The sequence below is a fragment of the Suricata suricatta genome, chromosome 16 (genome assembly GCF_006229205.1).
Source record: "Suricata suricatta isolate VVHF042 chromosome 16, meerkat_22Aug2017_6uvM2_HiC, whole genome shotgun sequence".
In the NCBI taxonomy this organism is placed as follows: domain Eukaryota; kingdom Metazoa; phylum Chordata; class Mammalia; order Carnivora; family Herpestidae; genus Suricata; species Suricata suricatta.
Genome location: NC_043715.1, coordinates 18,484,541 through 18,499,013, shown reverse-complemented (window position 1 = coordinate 18,499,013; position 14,473 = coordinate 18,484,541).

Here is a 14,473-nt window from a genome sequence, read left to right as displayed (position 1 = left end):
ATTTTTTTTTTTTGAGCTGATGAGAGGGTAGGGAGAGTAGAAGAGAGGCACAGGGAAGAGGAGAGAGAGTCCCAAGTAGGCTCTGCACCCAGTGGGGCTCATGACCTGAACCAAAATCGAGAGGTGCTGAACCGACTGAGCCACCCAGGTGCCCCCACATCGGTATTTTACATTTTAGAATAGCACCCGGGGAGTCACTGTGAGAAAAACAGGTTGCTGGCCTCCCTCACTCTTACTTTGTAGCTTAGCATCGGTCCTCATTCGAGGCGTACCCAGGAGGGAGGGCCACAGGGCTGGTATCATCCCCTCAGGGCTTAGGGCCTCCCCAAGCCAAGCCGAGTCGGGCGGGCATCTGGGCCAGGCAGACTGGGCACAGGAGGCACTGGAGGCACTCAGGTTCCCTTGGACGTGGCCAGCCAGCCCTCTGGGACCTGCAGAGTCTCCCTCAATGAGGACCTGAGCCCTGAGCCAGGCTCAGCTGGGCACCAAAGCCATGGTTCCCACTCAGAGGCCTTGGTCAGGGCCCTACTCTCACCGGACAGACCAACCATGAGGCAGAAGGGTCTTCCTCCTGAGAGGGAAGCAAGGTCCCAAAGTGAGCATGAGGAGCGAGAGGAGACAGGGCGGTGGGGAGTAACGGTGCCTCCCGGCCGCCCCCAGCCCAACCAGGAACAATGTGAGAGACAGGCTGAGACGGTCAACTGGGCCGTGGGAGCCATGGTAGTGACTCGGGCTTTTGTCCTAAGTGCCACAGGGAAGCCCTGAAACAGCAGGGCCCACGTCCACCAGAAGATCACATACTTGGCTGCTGCAGAGAATGAAGTGAAGTCGGAAAGTGCAGAGAATGAAGTGAAGTCGGAAAGTGCTGCCACCAGGCATTCAGGTGGGGAAGCAGGCAGAGCCCAAGCTTGGATGGCCCCAGCCATTGGGCCTTCATCCTTCCAGCCATTACTCCCTCTATAGCCCCCACAGCACCCCCTGCAGGCCAGGCAGGGTGAGGGAACCCTGCTCAAAGTGGGAGCAACTACAGGGAGTTACACTGCAAAGAAAAAGTGAAAAATGCACCCTATTCTGCCATGTGACCCCAAATTCCTCTCCTAGGTATTGAGCCAGGAGGAATGGTATATTAGAATTTTCTTAATAGCCAACAGGCAAAAAAGAGCCTACAGGTTCAAAAGGAGGTAAGCCCAACTGTGCTACAATCACAAGATAGAATACTACTGAGCAATAAAAAAGGATACTAATACAACATGGTAATGACGATAAAAATAAAAGATTCATAATGACGATTCTCACATATTGAGTGAAAGTAGACAGACACAAAAGGACATACCGTATAATTCTGTTTCTATGACATTCAAGGACAGGGAAGAATAAGGGCGCCTGGGTGGCTCGGTTGTGTCTGACTTCAGCTCAGGTCATGATCTCACAGTTCGTAGGTTCAAGACCCGTGTCAGGCTCTGTAGTGACAACTCAGTACCTGGAGCCTGCTTCAAATTCTGTCTCCCTCTCCCTGCCCCTCCCCTGCTCGATCTCTGTCTCTTTCTCCCTAAAATAAATAAACATTACAAAATAAAAAAGGGCAGGGAAACATACAGCGGTTGCCTCAGGAGGTGGAGCTTGGGGACTGAGGAGGGTGCGCCTGGGTAGCTCAGTTGGGTTAAGCATCCGACTTGGACCCAGGTCATGATTTCATGACCCTGTTGGTGGGTTTGGGCCCTGCATCTGGCTCTGCACTGACAGCAGAGCCCGCTTCAGATTCTCTGTCTCTCTCTGCCTGCCCCCTGCTCGCACTTGAGCTCTCTCAAAAATAAATAAACTAAAAAAACAAAGGGGCAAGAGGGTATAAAGTTCTTTATTTTCATTAGGGAAGTGGTTACATCGGTGTATACTTTTGTCGAAATATTCAACTGTATAGTAACACCTATGTATTTCATAGTATGTAAATTTTATCTAAAAATGACTTTTTAGATAGAAATGACTTAGATAAAAAAAATTTTTATCTAAACCTGACTATGTTCAGAATCTAATGGAAAAGGGTGGACCTCGCTGAACTCCTTTGCGTGGCCATTCCTCTCTGCCCCCAGAGGCAGCTCTCTGAAGCAGGCAGGGCTCCCCACACCCAGCCAGAGAAGACGTGCCATGGGGCGGAGCATGACTGGACACAGCCACCTGTCAGACTGAGAAAGAGACCCTGGGACAGGGTTGTGGTCGCTCCAGACTTCATGAAGATGCCTCTTTGGAGCAAAACCACACGAGGTATCTTCCAGGAGTAAGGAATGACCTGGTCATATCACCTATGGAAACGGTCAAAATGCAGATTCTGAAAAATCCTAACTAGTACAAACAGAGTAAAGATATCATGTCCTTAAAACAAGGGACTAGAGAGAGGACAATAAGCTAACAACAGTTCTTGGGAGGGGAGAGGGAGGAGATTACGAGAAAGATTTTAAAATTTAACAGTAGGGAGCCTGCTTAAGATTCTCTCTCTCCCCTTCTCTCTGCCCCTCCCCTGCTCTTGTGCAATCTCTAAAAAAACAAAAAAAAAAAAAAAGAAAACTCTCAAACCATAACCTATGTTTAGGAACTAGAAGACCAAATCAACCCCAAATCTAGAAGAAGAAAGGAAACAACAGAGATTAGAGCGCTGATAAATAAAACACAGAGTAGAAAAATAATAGAATCAACAAATCCAAAAGTTGGTTCTTTGAAAATATCAACAACAAAAAATCAACAAACCTTTAGCTAACAACAAAAAAGGAGGGAACACATAACTAAAACCAGAATTGAAAGTGCAGGCATTACTACTGATGATAGAAAAATAAAAATAATTATAGATTATGACAATTATATGCCAACAAATCAGATGAAATGGACAAACACACTAGAAACATACAAACTACCTAAAGTGATTCAAGAAGAAATAGAAACTCTCGATATATCTACAAAAGATGAAAATATTAACCAAAAACCTCCCAACAAAGTCCAGTACCAGATAGTTTCACTGGTGAATCCTACCAAACATTATTTTTAATTTATACTTTTTAAAGTTTTTTTTTTGAGAGAGTTACACAGGGGGGGACAGGCAGAGAGAGAGAAAGAGAGAGAGAATCCCAAGGGGCTCCACACAATCAATGCAGAGCCTGATGCAGGGCCTGAACTCACGAACTGCGAGATCATGACCTGAACCCAAGTCAAATGCTTAAATGACTGGGTCACCCGGGCGACCCTCTACCAAATCTTTAAAGCAAATTAATACCAACCCTTCACAAACGCTTCCAAAAACCAGAAGGGAACACTTCCTAACTCATTATATGGGGCCAGAATTACCCCAATACCAAAGCCAGATAAAGACATCACTATATACCAGCATTCGTTGGCTGCAGATATAAAAATCCTTGAAAAATATTAGCAAACCAACAAAAATTATTATACACAAGGACCAAGTGGTATTTACCCCAGAATAGAACGGCAAAGTTTTTGAAAACTAAAGTGACACTGGAGCCACCGTCCAAGGGTAGGTAGGATATTGTGGCCTGAAACTAACCAGTTGATTGCCTGCCTAAAAATAAACAAAAAACTAAAAAACTAAAAACCAATGCTCTCTATAGGAATTAAATAAATCCAGAGTTCATAGCATAATATTCAAAATGTCCAAAATACAACCAATAGTTACTTGACATATTAAGAAATAGAAAAAATCTGGGGCACCTTGGTGGCTCAGGTGGTTAAGCATCCAACTCGATTTCAGCTCAGGTCATGATCTTATGGTTCATGGTATCAAGCCCCATGTTGGGCTCTGTGCTGAACAGCTCAGGATCTGCTTGGGATTCTCTCTCCCTCACTCTCTGCCCCTCCCCTGCTCATGTGTGCTCTCATTTAAAAAAAATTTTTTTAATGTTAAAAGATTTTTAAACATTTTAAAAAAATATTAAAAGAAATAAAACTCTCAAAATTCCTTGAGAGAAAAAACAATAAACAACCCCAAGAATAACAACAAATGTTAGATGATAAAAACTTTAAAGAGAATATTATAGCCATGCTCCAAGAACAAGTGAAATAAATGGAATGATAGAAAATCTCAGTGGAGAAATATAAAACATAAAAAAGAATCAGATGGAAATTTGAGAACTGAATATAATAACCAAAAAACAAAATCTCACTGAATGTGGTTAATAACAGAATGGAAATGACAGAGGAAGGAGTTAAGAAACTTGAAGAGAAATCAATAGAAATCATCCAGTCTCAGAAGACATGAACAGATACTTTTCCAAAGAAGACACCCAGATGGCTAACAGACACATCAAAAGATGCTCAATATCACTCATCATCACGGAAATACAAATCAAAAGCACAATGAGATACCACCTCACACCTGTCAGAATGGCTAAAATTACAATTCAGGAAATGACAGATGTTGGCAAGGAGATGGAAAAACGGGAACCCTTTTGCACTGCTGGTGGGAACGCAAACTGGTGCAGCCACTCTGAAAACAGTATGGAGGTTCCTCAAAAAGTTAGAAATACAACTACCCTATGACCCAGCAATTACACTACTAGATATTTATCCAAGGGATACAGGTGTGCTGTTTCGAAGGGGCACATGCACCCCAATGTTTATAGCAGTGCTATCGACAACAGCTGAAGTATGGAAAGAGCCCAAATGTCCATCAACGGATGAATGGATGAAGATGTGGTATACACACACACACACACACACACACACACACACACACAATGGAATACTACTCACTGATCAAAAAGAATGAAATGTTGCCATTTGCGATGCCAGGGGTGGAACTAGAGTATATTGTGCTAAGCAAAATAAGTCAGAGAAAGACAAATATATGATTTCATTCAGTTGTGTAATTTAAGAAAGAAAACAGATGAACATAGGAAGGGAAGGAAAACAAGATAAAAACAGGGAGGGAGGTAAACCATAAGAGACTCTTAAATACAGAGAAGAAACTCAGGATTGATAGAGAGGAGACGGGTGGGAAGATAGGCTGGGTGACGGGCATGGGTGAGGGCACCTGAAGTGATGAGCACTGGGTGTTATATGTAAGTGATGAATCACTGGGTTCTTCTCCTGAAACCAACACTACCCTATATGTTAACTAACTTGAATTTATTTACTTATTTATTTATTTATTTAATTTTTTAAACTAACCTGAATTTAAATAAATTGTTTTAAAGGGGAGCCTGGGGGGCTCAGTTGGTCAAGCATCCGACTTCAGCTCAGATCATGATCTTACAGTCTGGGAGTTCAAGCCCCACATCAGGCTCTGTGCTGACAGCTCAGAGCCTGGAACCTGCTTCAGATTCTTTGTCTCCCTCCCTCTCTCTGCCCCTCCCCTGCTTGTACTCTGTCTCTCTCTCTCTCTCTCTCTCTCTCTCAAAAATAAATGTTTAAAAAATTAAAAATAAATTGTTTTAAAAAGAAATGATCCAATTTCAACAAAAGAGAATAAGATTAAAAAAAAAAAAAAAGAACAGAACAGAACCTCGGGAACTTTAGAGACAATACCAAAAGAATACTTGTATCATTAGATTCCCACAAGGGATGGAGTAAGAGCGTGGCACAAAAACTTCTTGAAGAAATAATAGCTGACAATTACCTCACATTAGCAAAGGACACACATTTATAGATTCATGAAATTCAGTAAATGTCTAATAGAAGCCAAAAATTCATACTCAGGTACGCCCTAATCAAATTTCTAAACACTAAAGATGAAGAAACAAATATTGAGAGTACCTAGAGAAAAATGATGCAACAATCTGAATAAATGACAATTTGTCATCAGAGGCCATGTGCCAGATAGAAGTGGCACAATTTTCAAGTGTTAAAGGAAAATAACCATAAAACCAGAATTCTTTATCCAGTGAAAATACCCTTTTTTCATCAATGAAGTCAAAAAAGAAAAAAAAAAAACATTCTCAAAAACAGGAAAACTAAGAGAACACATTGCCGGTAGATCTGCTCTGAAGGGTCAAAGGAAGTTCTTTAGACAGCAGGGAAATCATACCAGAGGGAAACATGTAACGTAAAGAATAAAGAATAAGCAACAGAAATAGTAAATACCTTAAAAATTAAAAACAGAACTACCACATGATCCAGTAATCCCACCTCTGGATATATATCCAAAGAAAACGAAATTGTGTTGAAGAGATGTCTGCACCCCCATGTTTACTACAGCGTTATTTACAAGACATGGGCACAGGCTGAGTCTATCGATGGATGAATGGGGAAAGAAAAAATGGCATATATATATTATGTGTGTGTATATATATATATATATATATATATGTACATACACACACACACACACATATATACACACACACACAATGGAATGTTATTCAGCCTTTAAAAAGAAGGAAAATTTTGCCATTTGTGGCAAGATGGAGGGCATTATGCTAAGTGAATTAAGTTAGAATAAGACAAATACCTAACCTCACTTATATGCAGAATCTATAAACAAACAAACAAAAAAAGAAACTCAGAAAATGAGACTGTATTTGTGGTTACCAAAAGTAAGTGGTGGAGGTAGAGAGAATTAGATGAAGGCAATCAAAAGGTACAAACTTTCAGTTTTCAGAGAAATAAGTACTAAATATATAACATACAACATAACTATAGTCAGTACTGCTGTATACCATATTTAAAAGTTGATAAGAGAATAAATTCTAAAAGTTCTCATCACAGGTTAAAAAAATACCTTTCTCTTTTTTTGTATGTATATTTAATGATGAAGATTAACCAAATTTATTATGTTAAGCGCTTAACAATATACATACATCAACTCCTTATGCTGCACACTTTTAACTTATATGTCAGTTATCACTGTATGTCAGTTATATCTCAATAAAACTTGTAAAAAGAAATAGTAAATATCTGGACATATAGAGTATTCTTCTCAAGTTCTTTAAAATATGTTTGATGTTTGAAAGCAAAAAAAATTTTTTAATTAAAAAAAATTTTAATGTATATTTATTTTTGAGAGAGAGAGAGAGAACGCAAACAGGGGAGGGGAAGAGTGAGGGAGACACAGGATCCAAAGCAGGGCTGGATCTCACAAACTCAGATCATGACTTGAGCCAAAGTCATATGCCCAACCGACAGAACCACTTAGGCACCTCCCTTTATAAAATTTTTTAAATGTTTATTTTTGAGAGAGAGAGACACACACAGGAGTGTAAGCAGGGAAGGGGCAGAGAGAGAGAGGGAGACACAGAATCCAAAGCAGGCTCTAGGCTCTGAGCAATCAGCACAGAGCCCAACACAGGGCTCGAACTCACGAACCAGAAGATCATGACCTGACCGAAGTTGGACACTTAACTGACTAAACTACCCAGGAGCCCCTGAAAGCAAAAATCTTAACATCTGCAAAAGCCACAGCATAGAGGAGAGAGGTTAAAATGACATATATGATGGTCAAGTTTCTGCATTGCATTTGAAATGATAAAATATTAACACTAAGTAGACTGTGAAAAGTTAGGCATGTATATATTAATCCCTATAGAAAACACTAAAAAATGGTACAAAGAGAGTAAGAAGCTCAATAGATGTAATAATAGAATACTAAAAAATATTTAAATAATCCAAAAGAAGGCAGGAAAGAAGAAATGAACAAACAGAGAAGGAACAAAACAAATACAAAACTGTAAACCTTAATCCAAATATACAAATAATTACATTAAACATAGATGGTCTAAACATACTAATTAAAATAGATTGTCAGATAAATTTTTTAAAATACTTAATCATAGTGCCATCTACAGGAAACTCTATTTTTTTAAGTTCTTATTTATTTATTTTTGATAACATAGAGGGGGTAGAGGCAGAGAGAGGGAGAGAGAGAATCCCAAGCAGGTTCCAGGCTGTAAGTGCAGAGTCCAACACAGGGCTTGAATTTACAAACCGTAGGATAATAACCTGAGCTGAAATTAAGAGTTAGACACTTAAGCAACTGAGACATCCAGGTGCCCCAGGAGACTCATTTTAAATATAATGATTTAGGTAGATTAAAAATGAAAGAATGGAAAAAGATATTCCACATGAACGCCAATCAAAAGAAAACTAGAATGGTTACACTCCTGTCATACAAAGTATAAAGCAAAGAAAATCACCAGGGATAAAAGAGACACTACATATAATAAAATGATTGATTCACTTTATAAAAATACAACAATCCAGAATGTTCCTAATAGCAGAGCCTCAAAACACAGAAAGCAAAAACTGAAAGAACTGAAGAGAAAAATGGGCAAATCTACACATATTGTTGAAGACTTAACTTTTCTCTCTCACTAATTGATAGAACAAGTACACAAAAAAATCAGCAAGGATACAGAAAAACTAAATGTCACCAATCAACTGGATCTAAATGACATTTATAGATCACTCATAAATACACTATTTTTGGGGGGTGCCTGGGTGGCTCAGTCAGTTGGGCCTCCGACTTCAGCTCAGGTCAGATCTCATGCTCGTGGGTTCGAGCCCCGCATCAGGCTTTGTGTGGACAGCTAGCTCAGAGCCTGGAGCCTGCTTCATGTTCCGTGCCTCCTTCTCTCTCTGCCCCTCCCCCTCTCATGCTCTGTCTCTCTCTGTATCAAAAATAAATAAAACATTAAAAAAAAATAAGTACACTATTTTCAAGTATACAGCAAGCATTCACCAAGATGGACCATATCCTCAATCATAAAACAAATCTCTATAAATTTAAGAGAATTAATATCATACAAATATATATTCTCTGGCATAATAAAATTAATGGAAATTAAACTGGAAATCAATAACAGGATGATTGAAAATCTCCAAATGTTTAAAAGTTAAACAATATAGTACCAAATAGTCTGCAGTTCAAGCATACGGCTTGGGAAAATTAGAAAATATTTTGAAGTGAACAAAAATGAAAATACAAAATTTGTAAGATAAAACAAAAGTAATACTTAGAGAGATAGTTATAGCATTAAATGGTTCTATAAGAAAAGCAAAAACAAGATATACAAAAGCCAACAAAAAGAAAGTAGGTGTGGTGAAATCAATATTCAATGAAATAGAATTCAAAGCTAAAAGCATTCACGAGGGAAAACCAAAATATCAAAATGATAGTTAATAAATAAATGCCAGGTACTATTCTAAGATATTTTTATATATCAACTCATTTAATCCTTATGATAATCATATGACCAGGTCGCCTGAGTAGCTCAGTCAGTTGAGTGTCCAACTCTTGATTTCCACTCAGGTCATGATCCCAAGGTTATAGGATCCAGCTCTCACTCTGGGATCCATGCTGAACAGGAAGCCTGCTTAAGATTCCTTCTCTCTCTGCCCCTCTGCCCTTTTCACACACATACTCTCTCCCTCTCTCAAAAAAAATGATTATATATATATATAAACCATCAAACCAGAATTCTTTATCCAGTGATAAATTATCCACATCCATACACACACACACACACAGTAATCAGATGACTTAGGTAATATCACTATCACCATTTTGTGAATGGAGAAGCTGAGGACAAAGAAGAAAGTCACAGAACAAGGATTTAAACCTGTGGCTTGCGCTCTTAATTGCTACACTACTGAACAAAATATATGTAACTCCTGCTTATCCAACATTATAACTCAGGTCATGATCCCAAGGTTATAGGATCCAGCTCTCACTCTGGGACCCATGCTGGAAGCCTGTATAAAAAACAAAAAACCATTAGAAATCCAAGGAAAAGTAAGAATGTAAAACTTTAGTGAGGAGCTTTACTATATCTGTTTTAGTAAATTAATACATGAAGCAAAAGAAAGTTAAGTATACAGAGGGTTTCAATTACATAATTAACAAGATACCTAATAGATACCTAGATAAGTTTTGTACCCAACTAGGAGAGAATATTCAGTCTTTTTAAACACACATGGAACATTTACCAAACTCGACTATCAGGACACAAACATCTCAACAAATTCCAAAAAAGGAGAATGGACAGACCTACTCTCTAAATAAAACAAATAATAAAATTAGAAATTCACCAGAAAAGTATACCTAACATTTATCTAACTAAAAACTTTTAAATACCTTTTTAAATTATTCTTGGATTAAATGAAATTAAAACTGAAACTACAAGCTAATTAGAATTGGATAAAAACTAGAGCAGTATTTTGGGCATGTGTCCTAATGGTCCTCAAAGAAAAATTTATAGCTTTAGTTGGGGTTTTTTTTTTTCTGTTTTTTATTTATTTTTGAGAGACAGAGAGAGATAGCATGAGCAGAGGAGGGTCAGAGAAAGAGGGAGACACAGAATCCGAAACAACCTCCAGGCTCTGAGCTAGCTATCAGACACGCGGGGCTCGAACCCATGAACCGTGAGATCATGACCTGAGCCGAAGCTGGACGCTTAGCCGACTAGGCCATCCAGGAGCCCCCCAATTTATAGCTTTAAATGCCTTCATTAGGAAACAAGAAAGACCTAAATAAAGCACAACACAACACACAAGAAATAAAATATAATGAAACAAAAACTAGAGGTCAATTCTATTTATGAAAAAAAGGCAAAAATATCAAATATAATACCAGCAAAATGAATCCAGAGGTTTATCAAAAGAGCAGAACACCATGGGTATAACAGTCTATCCCACAAAGGTAAGAATGGTGAGATTCTTAGGAAAACTGTTATCGGGGTGCCTGGATCACTCAGTTAAGCATCCCACTTGATTTGGGCTCAGATCATGATTTCAGAGTCATGAGATCAAGCCCAGCGTCAGGCTCCGAGCCAAGCATGGAGCCTGCTTGAGATTCTCTCCCTCCCTCTCTTTTCCCCCCGCTCCCCTCCCCCTCCTGCACACTCACAGGTGCCTGTGAGAGTACTCTCCTCTCGCTCAAAAAGTAAAAATTAAAAATAACTTTTTAGAAAAAGAAAAAAAAGAAAAGCACTGCTATTATCAGTCATCACAATCCTATACTAAAGGAGAAAAACATCAGATTCTAGAAGGAAAAATATGCATGGCAAAAATGCCAAAAAAAGGTAAATGACAAACCAGGAAAAACTATCCATAACTCACATTTCAGAAAAAGGCCTAATCTCCTGAATATATACATTGTGTATCATTTTTTTAAAACCAACAATTAATAGAAAAACATACAAAGGATGTGAAAAGTCAGTTCATGGAAAAGCAAACGCAAATGGCTGTTACCTATGCAAAACAAAAAACTAAAAAACCCTTGATCCACTCATAACCGGTGAAATACAAATCAACACTGCCCAGGGGTTTGTTTCTAAACACCATTCTCCAATAAAAGAACCAGAGTTTCTTGGAGGAGCCCTGACTGGAGAATACAAAAAGAACCTGAAGCATCTTACAGGGTCAGAAAATCAGCAAATGGGGAAGTAAAAAGATGAGGGATGGGTACACAGGAGCCCACCGGAAGGAGCTTAATAAAGGCCAAAGAAAATATTCCTTACACAGGAATGGAAAAGGAGGAAAGCCACCCGCCTCCATTCCAGAGCAGACACTTCCTGGTGCCATCCTGCGTGATAGGTTCTGCGCTGGGCTAGGACAGGCTCCCCTGGAGGTCACAGCCCCCAGTGGGAGGGACAGGGGTCACAGGCATCCGGTCACCTCAAGCAGGGTCCCCCCTCTCCCTGTGAGCCAGCCAGGTGAGTCATCACATTTTGTGTGTGTGTGAGTTTCCTTTGCATAAAGTGAGATCTCAATTACATGAAGTAAAATGCAACCATTTTAAGGGTAGCGTTTGATATGCTTTGACAAGTGTACGTTCCTGTGTAGTCACCATCCTAGTCAAAATTAAAAACCACTTCCAGCACTCCAGAAAGCTTCCTGCTTGCCCTTGTGTCAGGTCACCACTGACCTGACTTCCATCACAATAGCTTAGTTTCACCTGTTCTAGAAATTCATAAAAATGTAGTCATATGAGATTGTACCCTTTGAGCCTGCTTCCTTCATTCAACATAGTATCTGCAAAATGCATCTATATTGTAGCATTTGTTGTTATCGGTCAATTTATCAGGTATCAGCGAGCTTACTGTATATACATTCGGCTTAATCACTGACCAGCTTATCCCCCCCCCCGTAAGAGATAGCTTAGGTGGCAAAACTCTCCCCCACTCCTTTTACTAAGACCTGGTCAAAGGCAAGGTCAACAGGTGAAAGTCACCTAGTCACTGCCCCGCTTAGGTGTCTAACTATAATTGGTGATTTTAAAGGGACAAAGAACTTTAAAATGATAGGTTCCCACCAAAACTAACGTTTGTGTATTACAATGTAATTGGTTACCATAGAATGCTATGGATTGTAATTAGTTAACTAAATAATGACATATTCTGTTCATATAATCTCACTGCCGCCTTTGTTCCAATCCATTCTCTGCCCCTTAACACCAGGGAGATCAGGTTTGGCCCGGCCGTAAATAAAATCATGCCTCACTTCTATTCGGCGTTTGGGGGTCTTTTCAACATCACCCTGCAACACTTGTCAACGATTTCTTCCTTCTAGGGCGTCTGGGTGGCTCAGTTGCTTTACTGTCTGACTCCTACTAGTTTTAGCACAGGTCATGACCTTGCAGCTTTGTGGGTTCTAACCCCACATCAGGCTCCTCGCTGGCAGCACAGAGTCTGCTTGTGATTCTCACTCTCTCCCTCTCTGCCCCTCTGCTGTATCTGTCTCTCCAAAATAAATAAATAAACTTTTTTAAAAAATGATTTATTCCTTTTTCTTGCTGTGAAGTATTCCAGGGTATGGTATGCCTCCTCTCTGCTATGATGAACCACCAGGTGGCGTGAGTTTGAGCTATGAAAAAGAGCTGCTGTCAACATTCACGTCCAAACCTTTGCACAGACATGTGCTTTCATTCTTTTGGGTAAATACCTACAGGTAAAATGCCTGAGTCATATGGTTGGCCTCTGTTTAACATTTTAAGAAACTGTCAGACTGTCTTCCAACGTGCAGGTAATCATTTCCACCCCCATCAGGGGCGTAGGAGCGGTCCAGCTGCTCTATAGCCTCACCAGCACTGCAATGCTAGCATCCCCTTTTATGAAGTCATTTTAATAGGTATAAAATAGTATCTCGTTGTGGCTTTAATTCCCATTCCTAGATGTCTAATGATACTGAATATCTTTTCATGTGCTTACTGGACATCTTATATCTTTGTTGGATAGTCTGTTCAAAACTTTGGCTCATTTAAGTTATTGGGGTGTTTGCTTCTTACTAATGAGTTACAGTTTTCAGCTGTGATTTAATTAACACTGAGCGATATCAGGTTGTCCTCTGTTCTAACCTCCACCTGGCCTCTTCCCAGGCAATCCAAAGTAAAAGCCAAACACCAGGGCCTGGTTCTCTACAATCTGTCCCCCACCCCCACACCCCGCTGGCCCTTTGTTCAGTCCTTTCTTATACATAGGCTTCGGGCAACCCTCTGAACCAGCCATAACCAGCTAGACATCTTTTACCGAGACTTATCTTATTCAGGAACCTCTGGTCACATTTAGTTTACTCATTCCCTGCAGGTAAGTTGAAGTTCCCTTGCCTCCTGCAAATGCAATCTTTCCAGCACTGCTGTTGAATAAATAAATGAGTAAATGAATACCTCTTACCTGGTAGGAGAGGTCAGTGAAGTCTTCTTTGAGGAAGTGAAACCACAGTATGACCACAGAATTAAAAAGGAGTTCGTCACATAATAAGATGGAGAAGAGCATTCCAGGTATCAGGGTGAGCATGTACAAAATCCCTGTGGCGGGAGGGAGCATGGTTCGTTCCAGAAACTGTAAGAAGTTCTATGAACGGGAGAGACAAGGAGCAGAGGACAGCAAGGGATTACGTTTTTAGGCTCTTTACCAAGACTCTGAACAAGATGGGAAACTCCGGAAATTTTTGGGATAAGGGAAACAGGGGTAATCCTGATTGAAGATTTAAGTATCCTTCTGACTGCCAAGAAAGGAAGCAGAGAGGCCTCTAAAGACACCCTCCTAGGAGTCCAGGGAGGAGGCAGGAGTACTCTGGGACCTAGTCAAGGCCTCGGAGGTGGTGAGAAGTGAACAGACACACACACAAAAAGCTTTAGGAGGTGAAGATGTGCAGGCCTTGGTCATGGACTGACGGTGAGGTGAGGGAGAACTAGGACAGCCCCAGGTCTCAGATCTTGGGATGGCAGGATGGCAGGCAGTGTCCTTCACTGGAACTCGGGGCCATCTGGGTGTCCTCCGGGGTGAACGGGAGAGACAGCAGAAGCAGGTCAGGGCAACCAATACAGAGGCCCAAGAGGTGGACTGGCCAAGGATGGGAGGGATGGCCAGGGGAGAAGGGGGTAGTGGAGTGGGGGAAATGACAGCGCGATTAAAACCGCAGAGGGACCAGACAGAGGTCTCGCAGTTTGGGCGCCTAGTTTCTGGGTCCCAGACACAAGCAGAGCGGCGGGCAGGAAGCTAGACGACGCAGCGCGAGTACCCTGCACGAAGCAGGGAGA